General features: G+C 36.3%; 1 long non-coding RNA gene across 1 annotated transcript; it reads right to left on the bottom strand.

Annotated features, from left to right (window-relative positions):
• Positions 1 to 12,811: 12,811 nt before the first annotated feature.
• LOC110902907 lies at positions 12,812 to 14,224 on the bottom strand. Its single transcript, XR_002571514.2, has 3 exons — positions 14,086 to 14,224; positions 13,630 to 13,670; positions 12,812 to 13,332 (listed from the first exon to the last, which is right to left on the bottom strand). It is a non-coding gene; the product is annotated as an uncharacterized LOC110902907 (long non-coding RNA).
• Between the last annotated feature and the right edge of the window lie 5,797 nt (positions 14,225 to 20,021).

Genomic DNA, 20,021 nt, shown 5'->3' with positions numbered 1-20,021 from the left:
ACACCGATTTGATAAATTTGAGACCGGTATGTATACCCGATACCATCCTAATTTTAATTACTATATGATAAAAAAAGAAACACTGTTCATTGTGTTTCTTTTTTATCATATAGTAAAGTAATAATAATAATTACTTTAGCTACTTGCCTTTTAAAAGCCCTTAAGTCCTTAGCCTCTCGAACCAACGGTTGCACATTTAAGTAGTGTAAACACATAGTTTGACAATTGAGATACCTAAAATTTTACTGTAACGCCCGGCTATTTTGTACTTTCCATTTATAGAAAGTTTGATTCGTAATTCTATTTTTGGAAACTTTGTATTCTTGTAATCGTTTCTTTCCTTGTAATCTTTATCAAATCGAGACTTGGATCATTAATGAAGCTTATATTTTGTTACATCTATGTTAAACGCATTCTATGTATACTCGTATGTTCAATTTGGTGAATCAGTCTATGTTTAATCGTGATTCTTGGAAACTATGTGCGAAACTTGTAATTAAACTAAACTTACGCATTGAACGTGTTTTGAACGAGAACGATACTTGGTTATGACATTTATACGCTTAAACTTACTTCGGTTATGATCATCATGCTTAACTACACCTTAAACTATGCTTTTACATCAAAACAAGTCCCTAAACTATCAAATATGCACCTAAAGGGATCAATTACAAACTTCAGGGGCTAAAGTGTAACAAAAACAAAAGTCGGACAACCACACCCGCCGCGCGACGCGAGGGTGCTAGGCGTCACGCGACGCCCTTGTTTCGGCAGAATGTGTTTTCTTGAGCTGATTGTGCACGAAATCCAATTAACCTAAACCACCCAATCACCTTTAATCCACCTCTAATCACCTCCAATCACCTTCTAACTCCTCCATTATAAATACCCACCTTCTCCAACCCATTTGACACTTTCACAACTCTCTAATCTTCACTAAACTACTCTCTAATCAGCTGAGAATCTGAGTTTTGGACAGATTCGTGAAGACTTACAAAAGTGAGTGCAACTTGCTCATTTCTTAACCAAATCGCTTGGTTCTTCCTCCTATTGCCTTGTTATTTCCTTGGGTTTGAATCCTTGGTTTTTCCTTGGAAGAATCAGGCTTGGATTTGCCCTAAAATGGACTAAAACTTTCTGTTTTGTTTCAAACCTATGCAAACTTCATCTAACTTGTGTGAAACACATCTCAAACCAATGTCCTAATGCTTACAACCCCTCTCATGGTTGGTTAAGCTTAAAAACATGGTTGAGACATCTAAATCAGAGGTTAAAACCTCATAAACTTTCTGTTTTAATTAGGGTTTTACCCACAAGTATTGTTCAAGTGTGAAGCTTGATGTATGTGTGATGGTTGGATTAGCTTGGGCTATCCTTCATAAGAATCCACTCATTACTTGATGTTTTACTATAGATTAGTTGTTGTTCATACCTTGATACTTGTATGTTCATGACCCTCCTTGTCGTTTATAACAACAAGCGTAGTGGTGAACAATAGAGGTGCCTAAATGGAAGCTTGTTCTTCCTACCTCATGTATGTATTCTATGACACAAAGAGGTACCTAAATGGAGACATTAATCTCCTACCTCATGCTTGAATCTTAAGACTTGTAAAACTATATAATATCTAAGTTATTCTATACGTATACATCTAAGTAACTAAGACTTGATGATGACTTAATAGTTATTTGTTAAGTGGACGTTACATCATCTATGACCATGCCCTTGTTACGACTCTAATGGATCTTAGAATCCATGAAATCATACCAACTCTTTTGAGTTTCAATAGTGTCAAGAACAAGAGTTATGTGTACAAGATGATTATTTTCACCTATGTTACTTTCTTTATATTTTAAACTCCGAATCTATAATCTTCCGTATACGCCAAACTCACACACCTACGTTTCCTTGTGTAGAAGGACAAGGTGCTCCAAACTAACTCATCTACAAACTTGCTCTCGGAACTTCAAGTCACCACTTGTAAACCGTGAGTATACTCGAACCCATTTCTACTTTTAACACTTTGGGTGCAACATGTATTCTATATTAAACGCACACGACACTTGAAACTTATTTGAAACTTACTCTATCCATTTAAACATGAAACATGAAACTTGTGAATCTTGAGACTTTTTGTGCAATGTGAACGTTTAATTCTTGTGTGTAGTTCCGCCTTAACAATAGTAGCGCTATAGGAGTAATGCACCTCCCCGTTAGTCTTTGGGGTATTGTTAGGAGGAGACATATCAACCTCCCGTTAAACTTTGGGTTAGGTACTTTAAACGCATTGGGAAACTTGGGCTATCACATGGACTACGTAAACTAGCACGTTTAAACTATTTTATTATGTTCATGTTGGATATGAGTTTTTATTCTATTATGCTATGTAAACAAACTTGTATACTCGCTCTTTGCTTTTGCATTGAAACTCTATTTTAATACATGTTGCAGGTTGATTTTTGAAGTATGGATGATTCATGAAACAAGTTTAGGGTGGACTAGATACACACCTAGATTAATCTATCACTTTGTTGGTTATGTTATGTTATGAAACAAAGTTGTTATTTCCTTTTGAATTATGTATGACATTTAGTTTTGAAATGAAATTTAAATTTAAATTAAATATTGTCACATAGTGTTATGACGTTTTGAGCAATCTACACACTTCGTCTCATCCCGATGTTTCCGCCATCGGTTGGGGTGTGACAGATTGGTATCAGAGCCATAACTATAGGGAATTAGGAAAAATTGCCATGCTTTTGCCCTAATCTATAGTTCTAGGAATTTTGCCTCTTATTTGTTGTTTAAAACTTTTGTACTCTACCATGCATGCTTCCTAGCTATACTTTTGATTAAATTTATGTGCCTTCCCTAAGGCTAACACGAATACACTTATGCTATTTTTATACTCTTGTAACACCAACGAGAAGAATTTACCAAAATAGGCGTGAAACCCACAATTTGGTAAACGACTCTCATTCTACCTTTAATCTATTTGCACGAAATTTCACCATTAAGCTAGGAGTGACATCCACAACTTAATGGTAATTTCCATTTCAACTCTAGTGGACCCTCGTCAAAGTGTCAAAATTTTATTTTGATCGACGAGTACCAACCACATTTAGGGTACGAAATCGTCAAGTTAGGGGTGAAACCCGCATCTTGTCGATTAAGTCCCATTCCTTGATTTTTATTCTCGCCAAAGTCCCGAATGTTTCAATCATTTAGAGATGTGTAGTAACCGGAAGGGTAAGATACCGTTAATCGCTTCTCGACGAGAGTATCTTACTTATAGGCCAAAGCACAATATCTCTAATTCGAAAGAACTTTCGACCCACTTTGGAATAGTCGACGTTTCTCTACCCGAAACACTCCAATGTTTTATTGAGCCTCTCTTTTATGTATCTCAATTTATACATGATTTTTATACTTGGACGTTCGTTCATTTCAAAATGTCGTTTTAAACATTTCGCACGTTATCGCAATCACAAACAATAATAATCCCTCGTGAACAAACTAAATTTACAATGCTTTCGTTTATTCATGTTATGCTATGTGGAATTCATGACTATGCTATATGAAACGTTTAAACTTTTATGTTATGTGAATCAAATTGAAACTTTCATATTATGTGAATCAAATTGAACCTTTTATGCTATGTGAATCAACTTGAACCTTTTATGCTATGTGAACCATTATGCTATGTGATCAATTTCGATTTCTTAAACAAACATTATGACCAAGTCTCACCTATTCGTTCTTTTGAATCTTAGATGTCTTCTCGTCACTCCAACGCGTCTAAGAAGTCAAAGTCTCGCTCCACCAAGAAGATGATGGCTTTCATGGCCGATCAATTTGCTGGCGTCGTTCCAAAGGTCATTTCCGAGATCCGAGCCTCTGAAACTCCTCACTCTTCCGTCGACTCTAAGGTTGAAACACGCAAGCCCGTCTCGTTCCGCACCAGTATCAAAGGCGGACAAAAGCTTTGTGTCCTTAGAATTCGAATCATTGTTAAAATGTGCACGCTCTAAGCTACCTAAGTCGTTTTCCGTTGAAGTCGCCAATGGCAAGTCTATCCTAGTCGATTCCATTCTCCTCGATTGTCGTCTTATTCTTAACGAGCACGTTTTCTCTATCGATCTCATACCCATGCAACTAGGTAGTTTCGACGTCATCATAGGCATGGATTGGCTTCAAAAGAATCATGCCGAAATCGCTTGTCACGAGAAATTCGTTCGCTTACCTCTTCCCTCTGGTGATGTTTTACACGTTTATGGAGACCGACCTTCAAGGGGACTAAAGTTGATGTCCTGCACACAAGCAAACAAGTACTTACGCAAACAGTACTTTGCCTTTTTAGCCCACGTTGTGGAAGAAAAAGGCAAGGGAAAGAGCCTAAGTGATGTTTCAGTGGTGCGCGATTTCCCTGACGTCTTCCCTGAAGATTTGCCCGGTCCTCCTCCTCCTCGATCCGTTGATTTTCGTATTGATCTCGTACCTGGCGCAACTCCTGTTGCCAAGGCTCCTTATCGTCTTGCACCTTCCGAGATGCAAGAATTATCTTCGCAACTTCAAGAACTCCTCGAGAAGGGTTTCATTCGTCCAAGTACCTCTCCTTGGGGTGCTCCCGTGCTCTTCGTTAAAAAGAAAGATGGTTCCTTTCGCATGTGTATCGATTATCGTGAGCTCAACAAACTCACCGTCAAGAATCGTTACCCTCTTCCGCGTATCGACGACCTCTTTGATCAACTTCAAGGCGCTACCTGTTTCTCCAAAATCGATCTTCGTTCTGGTTATCATCAACTTCGAGTCCTCGAAGAGGACGTTCCCAAAACCGCTTTTCGTACTCGCTATGGACATTACGAGTTCGTGGTTATGCCTTTTGGCTTAACCAACGCACCCGCTGTGTTCATGGACCTCATGAATCGTGTTTGTAAACCTTACTTGGATCGCTTCGTAATCGTCTTTATTGACGATATCCTCATTTATTCTAAATCTCGAGCCGATCATGAGCGTCATCTTCGTCTTATACTCGAACTCTTGCGTAGTGAACGTTTATACGCTAAGTTCTCTAAATGCGAGTTTTGGATCAAAGAAGTTCAATTCCTTGGGCACGTTGTTAGTGAAAAAGGAATTCATGTCGACCCTTCAAAAATCGAAGCTGTGAAGAATTGGACCGCGCCTAAATCTCCTTCTGAAATCCGTTCTTTCTTAGGATTGGCGGGTTATTACCGTCGATTCATCTCGAATTTTTCAAAGATCGCCGTTCCTCTCACTTCGTTGACTCAAAAGGAGAAACCTTTTGCTTGGGGTCCTGAGCAAGAGGAATCTTTTCAAACTCTCAAGGACTTGCTTTGCAACGCTCCTATTCTCGCTCTCCCTGATGGGACTGATGATTTCGTGGTGTATTGTGATGCATCAAATCGTGGTCTTGGTTGTGTGCTCATGCAACGAGACAAAGTCATCGCTTACGCCTCTCGCCAACTCAAAATACATGAGAAAAATTATACTACCCACGACCTCGAGCTTGGCGCAGTTGTTTTTGCGTTAAAGATTTGGCGACACTACCTATATGGTACTAAGTGTGTGGTTTTCACTGACCATAAGAGCCTGCAACACATCTTTGACCAAAAAGAACTCAATATGCGACAGCGACGTTGGGTGGAATTACTTAACGACTATGATTGCGAGATTCGCTACCATCCTGGTAAGGCGAATGTCGTGGTCGATGCACTTAGTCGTAAGGCTCATGTAGATGTCATTCGTTGTTTTCATATCTCGAGCGATCTTCACAATCGTATTCGTGAAGCGCAATACTCGTCTATCAATGAAGGTTCCATGGCTGTAGAAATACGTGGAGCTTTTGAAAATCAACTCGTTTCGAAACCTGATGGTCTTCTTTATTGTTGTGATCGCGTCTGGATTCCAGACCGCGACAACCTTCGTGACCTTATCATGAACGAAGCACACAAATCTAAGTACTCGATTCATCCTGGTGCTGACAAGATGTACCATAATCTACGTACATCCTATTGGTGGCCCGGTATGAAGAAAGACATTGCTGTGTACGTTTCCAAGTGTCTTACCTGTTCGAAAGTCAAAGCCGAGCATCAACGACCTTCTGGCCTACTCGAACAACCTGAGATCCCTGTTTGGAAATGGGATAGCATTGCGATGGACTTCATAACTAAACTTCCTCGTACACCTGCTGGTTACGATAGTATTTGGGTGGTCATTGATCGTTTGACCAAGTCCGCACAATTCATTCCCATTCGTGAGGATTTCAAGGTTGAACGACTTGCTCGTATCTATACCAATGAAGTCATACGCCATCATGGTGTTCCTCTCGACATCATTTCTGATCGTGATGGTCGATTCACTTCGCGTCTCTGGCAAACTTTTCAGTCCGCTATGGGTACTCATTTAAATCTCAGTACGGCCTTCCATCCTCAAACGGATGGACAGACTGAACGTACTATCCAAACCCTAGAGGACATGCTCCGTTCTTGTGTCATCGACTTTGGTGGTAGTTGGGATGTGCATTTACCTTTGATCGAGTTCTCGTACAACAATAGCTACCACTCTAGTATTCAAATGGCTCATTTCGAGGCATTATATGGTCGCAAATGCCGATCTCCTTTAAGCTAGCACGAGATTGGTGATAAGCATTTTTCTGGCCCTGAGATCATACAAGAGGCAACGGATAAGATTCTCCAAATCCGTGACAATCTGCTCAAGGCTCGAAATCGTCAAAAGAGCTATGCTGACAAGGGACGAAAACCAATGGAGTTCAACGTTGGGGACCATGTCCTACTCAAAGTATCTCCTTGGAAAGGAGTGGTCCGTTTTGGTAAAAAGGGAAAACTTGCCCCTCGTTATGTCGGTCCTTTCAAGATACTCGAAAGGATTGGTAAGGTGGCTTATCGACTCGACTTACCCCAAGAGCTCAGCAACGTTCATCCAACGTTCCACGTCTCGAACCTAAAGAGATGTCTCGCTAATGAAGGACTTCAAGTTCCTCTCAAAGATCTTCAAATCAACGATACTATGCATTTTGTGGAAAAACCAGTGGAAATCGTTGAGCAAGAAGTCAAGCTATTAAGGCGCAGCAAGATTCCTATCGTCAAAGTTAGATGGGAAGGAAAACGTGGCGCTGAATTTACATGGGAACTCAAAAAGGATATGAAGTCAAAGTATCCTCATCTCTTCCCTACGTCTTCCTAAATTTCGGGACGAAATTTCCTAAAGGAGGGGAGACTGTAACGCCCGACTATTTTGTACTTTCCATTTATAGAAAGTTTGATTCGTAATTCTATTTTTGGAAACTTTGTATTCTTGTAATCGTTTCTTTCCTTGTAATCTTTATCAAATCGAGACTTGGATCATTAATGAAGCTTATATTTTGTTACATCTATGTTAAACGCATTCTATGTATACTCGTATGTTCAATTTGGTGAATCAGTCTATGTTTAATCGTGATTCTTGGAAACTATGTGCGAAACTTGTAATTAAACTAAACTTACGCATTGAACGTGTTTTGAACGAGAACGATACTTGGTTATGACATTTATACGCTTAAACTTACTTCGGTTATGATCATCATGCTTAACTACACCTTAAACTATGCTTTTACATCAAAACAAGTCCCTAAACTATCAAATATGCACCTAAAGGGATCAATTACAAACTTCAGGGGCTAAAGTGTAACAAAAACAAAAGTCGGACAACCACACCCGCCGCGCGACGCGAGGGTGCTAGGCGTCACGCGACGCCCTTGTTTCGGCAGAATGTGTTTTCTTGAGCTGATTGTGCACGAAATCCAATTAACCTAAACCACCCAATCACCTTTAATCCACCTCTAATCACCTCCAATCACCTTCTAACTCCTCCATTATAAATACCCACCTTCTCCAACCCATTTGACACTTTCACAACTCTCTAATCTTCACTAAACTACTCTCTAATCAGCTGAGAATCTGAGTTTTGGACAGATTCGTGAAGACTTACAAAAGTGAGTGCAACTTGCTCATTTCTTAACCAAATCGCTTGGTTCTTCCTCCTATTGCCTTGTTATTTCCTTGGGTTTGAATCCTTGGTTTTTCCTTGGAAGAATCAGGCTTGGATTTGCCCTAAAATGGACTAAAACTTTCTGTTTTGTTTCAAACCTATGCAAACTTCATCTAACTTGTGTGAAACACATCTCAAACCAATGTCCTAATGCTTACAACCCCTCTCATGGTTGGTTAAGCTTAAAAACATGGTTGAGACATCTAAATCAGAGGTTAAAACCTCATAAACTTTCTGTTTTAATTAGGGTTTTACCCACAAGTATTGTTCAAGTGTGAAGCTTGATGTATGTGTGATGGTTGGATTAGCTTGGGCTATCCTTCATAAGAATCCACTCATTACTTGATGTTTTACTATAGATTAGTTGTTGTTCATACCTTGATACTTGTATGTTCATGACCCTCCTTGTCGTTTATAACAACAAGCGTAGTGGTGAACAATAGAGGTGCCTAAATGGAAGCTTGTTCTTCCTACCTCATGTATGTATTCTATGACACAAAGAGGTACCTAAATGGAGACATTAATCTCCTACCTCATGCTTGAATCTTAAGACTTGTAAAACTATATAATATCTAAGTTATTCTATACGTATACATCTAAGTAACTAAGACTTGATGATGACTTAATAGTTATTTGTTAAGTGGACGTTACATCATCTATGACCATGCCCTTGTTACGACTCTAATGGATCTTAGAATCCATGAAATCATACCAACTCTTTTGAGTTTCAATAGTGTCAAGAACAAGAGTTATGTGTACAAGATGATTATTTTCACCTATGTTACTTTCTTTATATTTTAAACTCCGAATCTATAATCTTCCGTATACGCCAAACTCACACACCTACGTTTCCTTGTGTAGAAGGACAAGGTGCTCCAAACTAACTCATCTACAAACTTGCTCTCGGAACTTCAAGTCACCACTTGTAAACCGTGAGTATACTCGAACCCATTTCTACTTTTAACACTTTGGGTGCAACATGTATTCTATATTAAACGCACACGACACTTGAAACTTATTTGAAACTTACTCTATCCATTTAAACATGAAACATGAAACTTGTGAATCTTGAGACTTTTTGTGCAATGTGAACGTTTAATTCTTGTGTGTAGTTCCGCCTTAACAATAGTAGCGCTATAGGAGTAATGCACCTCCCCGTTAGTCTTTGGGGTATTGTTAGGAGGAGACATATCAACCTCCCGTTAAACTTTGGGTTAGGTACTTTAAACGCATTGGGAAACTTGGGCTATCACATGGACTACGTAAACTAGCACGTTTAAACTATTTTATTATGTTCATGTTGGATATGAGTTTTTATTCTATTATGCTATGTAAACAAACTTGTATACTCGCTCTTTGCTTTTGCATTGAAACTCTATTTTAATACATGTTGCAGGTTGATTTTTGAAGTATGGATGATTCATGAAACAAGTTTAGGGTGGACTAGATACACACCTAGATTAATCTATCACTTTGTTGGTTATGTTATGTTATGAAACAAAGTTGTTATTTCCTTTTGAATTATGTATGACATTTAGTTTTGAAATGAAATTTAAATTTAAATTAAATATTGTCACATAGTGTTATGACGTTTTGAGCAATCTACACACTTCGTCTCATCCCGATGTTTCCGCCATCGGTTGGGGTGTGACATTTACAAATGCTTATTATTCATACGATGGTACTAATGAGCTTTAGAAGCATCTTATAGATAAAATCTTGGCATAAGTCGGGAGTTTCCAAAATGGTGTTGTTAGTCAAGGATCAATCCAAGGAAAACCTATCGTGTGGGTCCACCACAATCTCAACATATAAATCACCATGGATTTCTTCAATTTCAGTCTTCGACATCACATTCATAACTATCAAGTTTCCCAAACTTAGAAGTAACAAGTGTTTGGGTTATCTTTGAGGTGACTTGATTATCATCTTTCTTCGTTGAACCACATTTTTTTTTATCATAATCCCCCTCATTCGTGATCGGTAAAGATCAGTGGTGTTTAGCGCTAGAGTTGCTTGTCCTAGAACTAGAGAGAGAAACCTTCTTACGACCCGTCATCTTGTGGTGACAATTTGAGGGAGAGTGACCCCTGAACCGCCAACAACATATTGTTTCAAGACAATCATCTTGTGTATCAAATAACTCACACATTTGGATGCTTTTCTCTTACTACAACTGTTGGTGACAGGTCGACCGATAGACTAACATATTTGGCAATTTGCTCTAGTATCGGGGTAAAGCTTCCCGAGAAGGGAGACTCAATGAATCCACCTCTATGTCTGTAACACGAATATAACGCTAGAATAGGGGACTAAAGGGGGTAACACCCAATCATCCAACACTATCAAGCGAATACATGTCACCAATCCAAAATCATCGTTAAAATAAGTTTCAATTTTAGAGGCCTAGTCGCATGTGACCAAGCATAACATTGGGCACAAGTTCTAGTTGTGTTCAAGTCAAGAAAGACATGTTCTGTCCATGAACAAGTCCTAGTCACATATCTCAATCAAGGAATTGGGACGCAAGTCCCATGACACTAATGACCAACCAAGATAAAGGTAAATATTGGGTCACAAACCCATGATCATCACTCAAATATAAGTCATGACAAGCATGAAAGTCAACCCCTAAGACACGAAAGGGATATCGCGACTGCCAAAGCTACTCAAAATGAGCGTCCCAAATCAACTATATTGATAACTAGCATTAGTAACACCTGAAAACACTTTTTATAACAAAGGGTAATTTTTCATACACGAGGAGGCTCATACTCGGATAATTGAGTGCTTGGTTCTAAAACATGTATACAAATAGATTTTATCATATTATAGATATGTTTGGTTCGTGATTTATCTTGTTACCCTAATAGATAATAGAAGAGTTTGACTACGTTTCATTCATCTTTAAGTCATGCGTAATAGACATTATAGGGGCGTGAAAGGAGTTGATAACGCCCTCACACTATTCCCATGGGTATTATAGGGACATGAAGATGGAGGGGTATTTCTAAAATAATGCCCAATGAAGAGGAAAAACATAGAAATTAATAAATGAAAGGGCATTAAGTGGGCTTAACCATTACATATGACGTTATAATGCTGATGTAGGCATGTAGCAAAAAAATGTCTCTTGAGGGGCATTAACCATTACGGATGAGCTTGTATAATTTATTGCATTAGAGACTACATCAATGAAATAAACAAACATATCTATCCATATAAATTTCTCATACTTTGCTTTCAAGTCCCGTCTACCATTATCTATATGCTAAAAATTATCTATATGTTAAAAAAACAACTTAATGAATAGTATCTACACCATTCAATATTTGCCATGTGGCAATCATTTTTTCATTTATCCACCTTCTATCAGAATACTGGTACGGTCATGTTCGGTATCGGTACATTAAGGTAAAAACCGACACCAGCCTGTAACAGAAAACACCAAAAGTCGGTACCAAATTTATATTGAAAATCTTTTAGTTCGGGAAATTCGGTACTACTATCCGGTGCCATTTGCTCATCCTTGATCACGGGTACCGTACGAACAACGGTATCGTACATTTTTTTTTAAATTTTCTTCAACTATTAATGATTCTTTTTTTAGTTTCACGGGTAGGGATGAGCTCGGTGCCAACCGATATCAAATCGGTACTAGTACCGAAAATACCGGTTATGGTACAAGTATATGAAGGTAAAAACCGGTAGCGAACCGGTACCAGGAACGCCAAAAGTCGGGAACGAATTGGTATTTAAGAGCTTTCGTTTCGGGAAATTCGGTACCGGTGCCCAATAACATTTGTTCATCTCTGACCACGGGTTTCATACGAACAATATCATTACCATACAACTTTTTTGGTTGATTTTTTTTTTCGGTTGCCTTTTAGTGTTTTTTCTACATTTTCTTTTTATTCTTGTCAGTGGTTTTGTGCGCAACGCGCTCGTAGTGATTTCAAAACACATGTAAACACAGAATAAATAACAAAAGAAGTTCGCCGCAACGCGGCTACGATGATAGACCTACTTATTTTAAAGTAGCTTGGTTTAATTAAATATACGAAAAATGTTTTTTTAGACGAATATATATTTTTATACGAGAATATATATATAATTAATTAAATAGCCCAAGTTGTAAACTGTTTCTATTTTATCACTTAACTAAAACGGGCCAATTGTAAAACCATTAATGGGCTTTATAACGATTATTGTATTCCAGGACCCAACTTGTAAAACCATCACCAGCCCATATTTGGTTTTTGGGTTATTTGCAAACCTTGGTTGCTTTTTGTCCTCTCTTTGAACGGATCAAAATTGGTTGAAGATGTATTTCTTCACAATATATATTATTTTTACAAAGAAATAACAAAATCCATTTAATATTTGATAATAAAAGAAGTATACTTCCTTTATTTTCTGATTGTAGTTAGGGTCGAATAGATAATTCGTTACTAATAACTCGGTCTTAATTAACTTTTTAAACCTTGATTAAGTTCAACTCGAGTTTGTTGGCTTGTTTACACTTTCAGGCGAAGCGTGAGCCGATTTGGCTTGATCTAGATCACTTGCTCAAATAATAAATAAACGTTTAGCCTACTCATTTTATGTATGAACTTTCAAGTCCATCATTGATTAATTACGATTTTTTTTCTTCATGTCGGTAGTTTAATATCGTTGTTAACTTAAAAAAAGTATTTGAAACTTGTATAATTTAAGGCTTTTAAAATAGAAACACACAAAATCATAAAAAGCAGCTAAGCTCATTAAGCCAAGAGTTGGCTTGAGTTGAATACGAGATGAACCTCAACTCTTAGATTGAACACTACGAGCTGAGCCAGTTTGGCTCGTACCTTTATTGCCGTGTGTCCGAGTTGATGTTAACCTAGCTTAAATTCACTCGTTAAACCTATAAAATCATTCTCACTTGTGAAATAACAAAGAGAAGATACCATGAACACACAATGGTGTTCTTTTTTAAATAGAAGTTAAAATCTAACAAACATCGCAATCGATTAAATAAAGGCCCTTAATTGACTTGCTTTTTGTTGGATTTCTGACCAAGGAGCAGATTGTACTCGTCTCGTAGTTGGTTGTAGTTTTCACTTAACTTCTTCATTGACTCATCGCTACCCTTTGAAACAACATTCTTTGTTTCATCTAGTCGAGACTTCAAGCTTTCAATTTGATTCTTGAGTTCATGGATTTTCTCGGTTTTCTTCTTGTGTTGTTTTTGCAAAGTTTCCAGCTTTGAAGATGTTCCATCTTCTAGTTATCGGTCAATAAGCAAATATAAATAAATTAATAAACGTTCTTAGAGACAACAAACCGAAAAGAAACGAGGTCTAGCTGTCTAGCTTGCCCACTTAACATCCCAGGATGAGAAAACTATTTACTTTATGTTTTAAAACCATATGCTATGCATCAAAACTTATGTTTTAAAAGAGATATGATATATTACAAGTGTATATGTATAAAATACTGCGTATGGTAAACAAACATGCATGTTACCATTTTTATTAAATATATAAAAAGTATAACAAAACACAGGAAAATAAAAGTTACCCTGAAAATAGTTGTTCGCATCTGCCATGCTTTCCAAACTCCTAGCAAAAACATAAAAGATATATGATATTTAAAAAAAAAATACATAATATACAATTTGCATATATAACATAACATATGTAACATACAAAATATATGTTTTGAAAATACATAAAAAGTTGAATTAGCAACAATATTTAAAAAAAAAACAAGAACAACTATCGAACTGGTTCTTCTATAGTAAAACTATTTAAAAAAAACAACAACTATCGAACTGGTTCTTCTATAGGTTTACTGGTCGAACCAATCGGATATGTCACGTTATGAAAGCCATGATTAGCAGCTAGTAATAAATAAATCTTTATTTATATAAAATTTGATTAACGGTTACTTAACATTTAATAATGTACAGGTTAAATATATAAATATATATATTTTTAAATATACATCTTTAAAAAAATATATATAAAAATAAACCTGTTGATCTTCACTCTGACCGGTCAAACGCTTTGTGTTTTCACTTTCCAATGACCTTACATCATCAACCAAGTAGCCCTTAAATAGAGGGAGGTAAGGTGATATGTAGAAATGTGAGAGGATCAACTCTTTTTTCTAGATTGTCATGTGAATAAATAGACGTTTTTTCTTTAAATGATATATTACTTTTATTTATAAAAAATAAAAAGAAATCCTCTTTGCCAGTCATCAGAGGCGTCTCTGAGAATTCACATACCCTGTTCGAGCTTGAACAAATGTGCCCTTCCGTTATGTTTTGATATTATTTAAAAAAAATCAAATTAGTCTTGGGTTCAATAAACCTAATTCCAAGTGGGCTAAATTCTAAATCATAAAAAATGATTTGTAAATGGGACTATATTGGAAGTGGTATGTGTTTACTATTTTTAAAAAATAACATATACGTATCAGATTTTTTTCTAATTCGCATGCTCCTCGAAATCGTGGGCCTTGTGCGGAGGTCCTCCCCGCACACCATCAAAGCCTCCCATGCCAGTCATTTTTTTATAATTACTTTTATTTATAAAAATAAAAAGAATTCCTCTTTGCCAGTCCATTTTTTTATAAATCATATAACTTGTTTTACACATCACATAATATCAGTAATCAGCAAAAATATAACAAAATAAATAGTGGTTGTAATTTGTGTGGTATTTAAAAAGTTAACAATTGGTACCTCCTATGATTAAATAAAATGATCATAAAATTAAGAGATAATGTATTATCTATGCATATGATATTTTTTTTATATTAAGTTCACGAGTTTATTAGAACTATCATTTAGGTCACACACAAATAATAAAACAAACCAAATGATGAGAATATCCTTAACTAGTTTAAAAATATATAAATTTAAACTTATAATATCTCAAAGTGACTCGATGAAACGCGTATATACGGATGCTCTAAACGTTAAAGTGAAGAAGTTTAACCAAGCGCATGTAAACGGCGTCCTAAGGTGAGCCTAACGAGAACAAAAATCTCATGTAGAACAACTAAGGTGAACACTAACTTGATTATGATTTCCGATACAAATATGAATGGTGAAAGGCAAAGGATTCTACCCATAGTTTGATGAAAATTGTACATTAAGGTGGCATACATGTATCATCTGCCCTCGGGCTATCAAGGGCGTTGTGTGAGGCCTATGGGGGCGACCCCGTGACAAGTGGTATTAGAGTTGGTTGAATTTTAAATCATAAGATTATATAAGTCATCTGATATTATTTGCCTATGTGAAGCTAGCCGACACATATCTATTAGAATGATTTTCATCAATATAGATTGGTTGTTGGAGTAGTCCTACATAAATGAAAGCAAAAAAATCAAAATGAAATTTGAAGTCCAATTTAGGTAATGATATTTTGGAGGTAAACTCATAGAATTATAAAAATATACACACGTGGACATTTTTAGTTAATGCAAAACCATTAGTGTGTAATATAAAACTTATTTATGTGAAAAAAAAAACACTTTTTATACATAAGTGCGTAAATTAATCCATGAAGGTTGAACATATATTTTAAATATTATATTATGCCAAAAAATCTTTACTAATTTTATTGTTGCAAAAACACACTTTTGGGAGTTAGGGGCTGTTTGGCTAAGCTTTTCAAAATGACTTATTTGCTTATTTGCCTTCTGAAAAGCAAATAAGCAAATAAGTCATTTTGAAAAGCTCCATTTTAAAGCTTTTCAAAACAGCTTATTGACTTATTTGCTTTTAATTAATTATAAGATCAAGGCATCAAGCTAGTTTCTGTGGACTTAAAAACCATTTAGACAATTTCTCTAGCACTTTTAAAAGTTTGTTCGTCGATATTTCAAGCGTGGCTGTCATGCCTCATTACCTATACTACACGCCTTTAATCGATTACATACGCGCAAAACATGTTTGAAATTAATGATATGTTGTTATGAGTTGAAGATAAGTTGAAGATGAGTTGTATTGTATTGTATTGCATGTCATGTGATGCAGATCCTAACAAAACTAGTGTCCAAAACACCTGATAAAAAGATTCTACATGTGAATGAGAAAGATGGGAAGAAGATGATGATGAAATGAATTACCTTTTCTAGACAAAAAACTAAAGGGTTTGGAGTTGAAAAGTAACTGGTGTTGTGCCATTGAAAAGAAACTGGTGTTGTGCTCACGTGCATGCAAGTTGTACGGTTGCTAAATATTAAAAAAATCCACCACCTATGTATGGCTCAAAAGTTACATTCCACAATAGGTATAAAGGAAGTTTAGTCTGATGAATTTATGAATTACATTCTTAAATTCTTTTAGCCGGGGTGCATCAAAACCGAAATATTATTTTAAGTTTTGATTTTTTTTTATGTGGTTTGGGCCATTTTATCAGTTTAGTTCAAAGGTTTAATTTTTCGTCTGTGGGTTCAAAAAGGTTTTATCGTTGTCGTTTTAGTCCACTGGGTTAACTTCATCCATTTTTTGTTAACGAGAAGGTTAATTCGGTCATTTTATATGTAATTCTGTGAGCTAGAAGGGCAATTCGGCTATATAAAATGACCGAATTGTCCTTCTCGTTAACAAAAATGATGGATGAAGTTAACCCAGTAGACTAAAATGGTAACGGTGAACCATTTTTGGACTCACATGCGAAAAATGAAACCTTTGGACTAAACTGACAAAATAGCCCAAATTACAGGGACTAAAATGACATTTAGTAAAATATAATTTATTTTCATTTAATCCATTTGAAATCAAATCGAATTATCAATTTAAATTTTGATTTGTTTTACAATCATGGTGAAACAGTGGTTAACCGAGAGGTTAGTTAATGGGTCGAGTCTCGTCAAGTAGGGTTGATTCCTTCTTTCCTTGATCGATGGCTGGGTCGTCCTCTAATCTGTCACCTGCACAGTGAAACACACCGTGACTCACAACAAGGAGAATGAGGTGGGGGTTGCTCCTTGTTACCATCCTCCGGCGTGAGAATAAGTATTTGCTTTGGAAGCAAGATAAGTATTTAAGTAGTTATTGTGAGAGAGTAGATTAGCGTTACCTCAAACCTGATTCGAAGTGAGTATTTATAGCCGAAGAGTGAAAGAGAAAGACTAATGGCACGCTTAACGGGCCTAGGGCCCTACTGACAACTTGCAGCTTTTCGTAGACTTGATAGGAACGCAGGTCACGGGAGTGTTGGGCGCACGCAGAGGTGTTGCCACGTGTCCTGCTGTATCGATTGCATGAATGAACCTCCGCCACGTGGCCTGCTGGGGTTGTCAGTCAGTCCATCAACTTTATGCAAGTGGGCTGGACAGCTGCGCATTAGGCGGTCTACTAACCACAGTTGTCAATGCCCCGACATACCACTGTTGGTTGGTCACAGAACTCAAAGTGACAGTTCCACTTGTATAACAATAGGACGCAGTCTCGCGCAGCTCCGCTATGTGCGGTAAACCGTGCACATGTCGGCCAACACATTTGTATGCCGTCCTACGCGCGCCCGCGCAGGACCTTAGTATGGAAATGTGTTTGACAGAAAGTGAATGTAGTAAACTACTATCATCTTTAGTAGCAATCACCGTATCCCGTGTATGTTGACGAAAACAACCATTTTCATACACAAGGTGAGATTTCTCATCTTTCCCCGAGTGGGAAAGCAAACCGGGTTCGCGCGTGCCCGCACGAACTGAAGCAAGTTTTGTGTCGACTGGGACAATAAGTCGTGTAATGGCCACTCGCGCCCAAGCTTGGTGCGGGATTAGGGACCATACCCCTTCAAGTCCCCCAGTCCAGTGTTGCTTCCACGCGCATGTTGCAAATGGGTGGAATGCTGGACTAATAGTTGCTCAAAAGAGGGAATGTTTGAATGTGTGTCTTTGAAATCAGTTTGGAGAAGATACAAGGCCGAGGCCTTTTTGCTCTTGCTTCATGTTTATTAACTGGTCGGTTGACCTGAACAAATAGGATTTGTTTCAAAGTAAAAAGACATCAACTGATGATATCTATAGGAAAACAACCTTTCTCTCTACATATGAACGACACATGTCAATTTTCCCATCATTTTAAAACGTCCATAACTTTTTTATACAATGTTATTTTTACAAAAAAAAAAAAAAAAATCATCGTAATATGGTGAGATATCCACGATTCTTCTCTATTTGCAATCCAATAAAACATAAAATAATTACATTTTTACTGGGTTTCTATAGATTGTGTTAAAACTTCTGGTTATTGTGTTTTTCAACTGCGATTTGGTCAATTCGTTTTTTACTAGGGTTTATATACATTGTGTTATTGTCAGAACCTATAATACAATATTATTTTGGGTTCTTTTCATTGTGTTTTTATTATCAGAACCTATAACACAATGAAGATGAGTTTTCTTTGCATTGTGTTAAATGTTCTGGTCATTGTGTTTTCAACTGAGTTTTGGTCATTACGATTTTTATTAGGGTTTCTATACATCGTGTTATTATCAGAATCTATAACACAATGTTATTTTGGGTTTTGTCCATTGTGTTTTTATTGTCAGAACTTATAACATAACGTATGGCACAATGACGTTGAGTTTTCTATACATTGTGTTTAATTTTGTCAGTCATTGTATTTTTCAATTGGGTTTTGGTCATTACATTTTTAAACAAGGTTTCTACACATTGTATTATCATCAGAACTTATAATATAATGTTATTTTGGGTTTTGTCTACTGTGTATCTATTATCAGAAGCTATAACACAATGTATGACATAATGAAGACGACGTTATATTTGATTTTCTATACATTGTGTTCTTAGCTTTGATTATTGTGTTTTTCATTGGGTGGATTTTCTATACATTGTGTTATAGGTTATTGTCATTATTTTAGTTTGTTTGTCCATTGAGTTTTTTTTGTTCTGCTATCCATTGTGTTTAATATACTATCTATTGTGTTTTAGTCTGTTGTTCATTATGTTTTTAGTCTTTTGTCAATTGTGTTTTATTCTGTTGTCCATTGTGCTTTTTATCTGATGTCAGTTGTGCTTTTAGTCTACTTTCCATTGTATTTTTGTTTAATACCCATTATGTTTTACGCAGCTGGGTTTTCAACATTTTCCTAAAAATATAACAATAGGGTACTCATATTAAAGATAAAAAGACGCTCGATTTTGTGGTATATATATATATATATATATATATATTTAAAACAAATGACGTATAAAAAAGTCACGGAAGTTTAAAAATAGGGGGTTAACATGTGATTTGCATCGCATGTGACTAACATGTTCAATTTTTTTTTCTCTTTGGTAAAATTACCATTTCAACTTAGAGGGTGTTTTGTGTTGCGTTTTCAAAATAGATTTTGCGTTTTCAAAACTGCGTTTTGAAAAAGAATGTAGGTACATGCTTCTCCAGAACTGCGTTTTGGAGGCAGATAATCACTTTTTCATCCAAACACTTTTTAGATTATTTATGTTTTACAAACGCAATAATCAAATAATCACTTCAAAACATAATCCCAAACACCCTCTTAATCCCTCTTTGAACACTTGTTACTTTATGTTGATTTCTTACCCTTTTTATTTATTTTAGACTTTCTAGAATAGTTTAATTCGTAAATCATAATAGCACTTGTTAAATAGTGTTCAAGTTTTTATTAACACTTTCATTAAAGTAATTATTTCTTTTTTCCTGTATAAGTTACTTAATTTTTAATATTATTCGGTTATTATTAAATATTAAATAATGTATAAATGGTAAAAAGTATGTGGGCTAATACATATTGTTCTTGATTATTTAACTAGGATTTTAGAAAACCGAACAAAAAAACTAAAAAAATCGGTTTTTTGGTTTTCACGATGATTTTAGTTAGGCTTTATCGTTTGGGCTTGAAACTTTTAAGCCGAATAAAATGGCCCAAAGATAATGAATTTCGACCTAAAACATATTG

Source organism: Helianthus annuus, chromosome 13 (assembly GCF_002127325.2).
Source record: "Helianthus annuus cultivar XRQ/B chromosome 13, HanXRQr2.0-SUNRISE, whole genome shotgun sequence".
In the NCBI taxonomy this organism is placed as follows: domain Eukaryota; kingdom Viridiplantae; phylum Streptophyta; class Magnoliopsida; order Asterales; family Asteraceae; genus Helianthus; species Helianthus annuus.
Note: the sequence above shows the minus strand (reverse complement) of the source record. Positions and strands in the feature narration are given on the sequence as shown.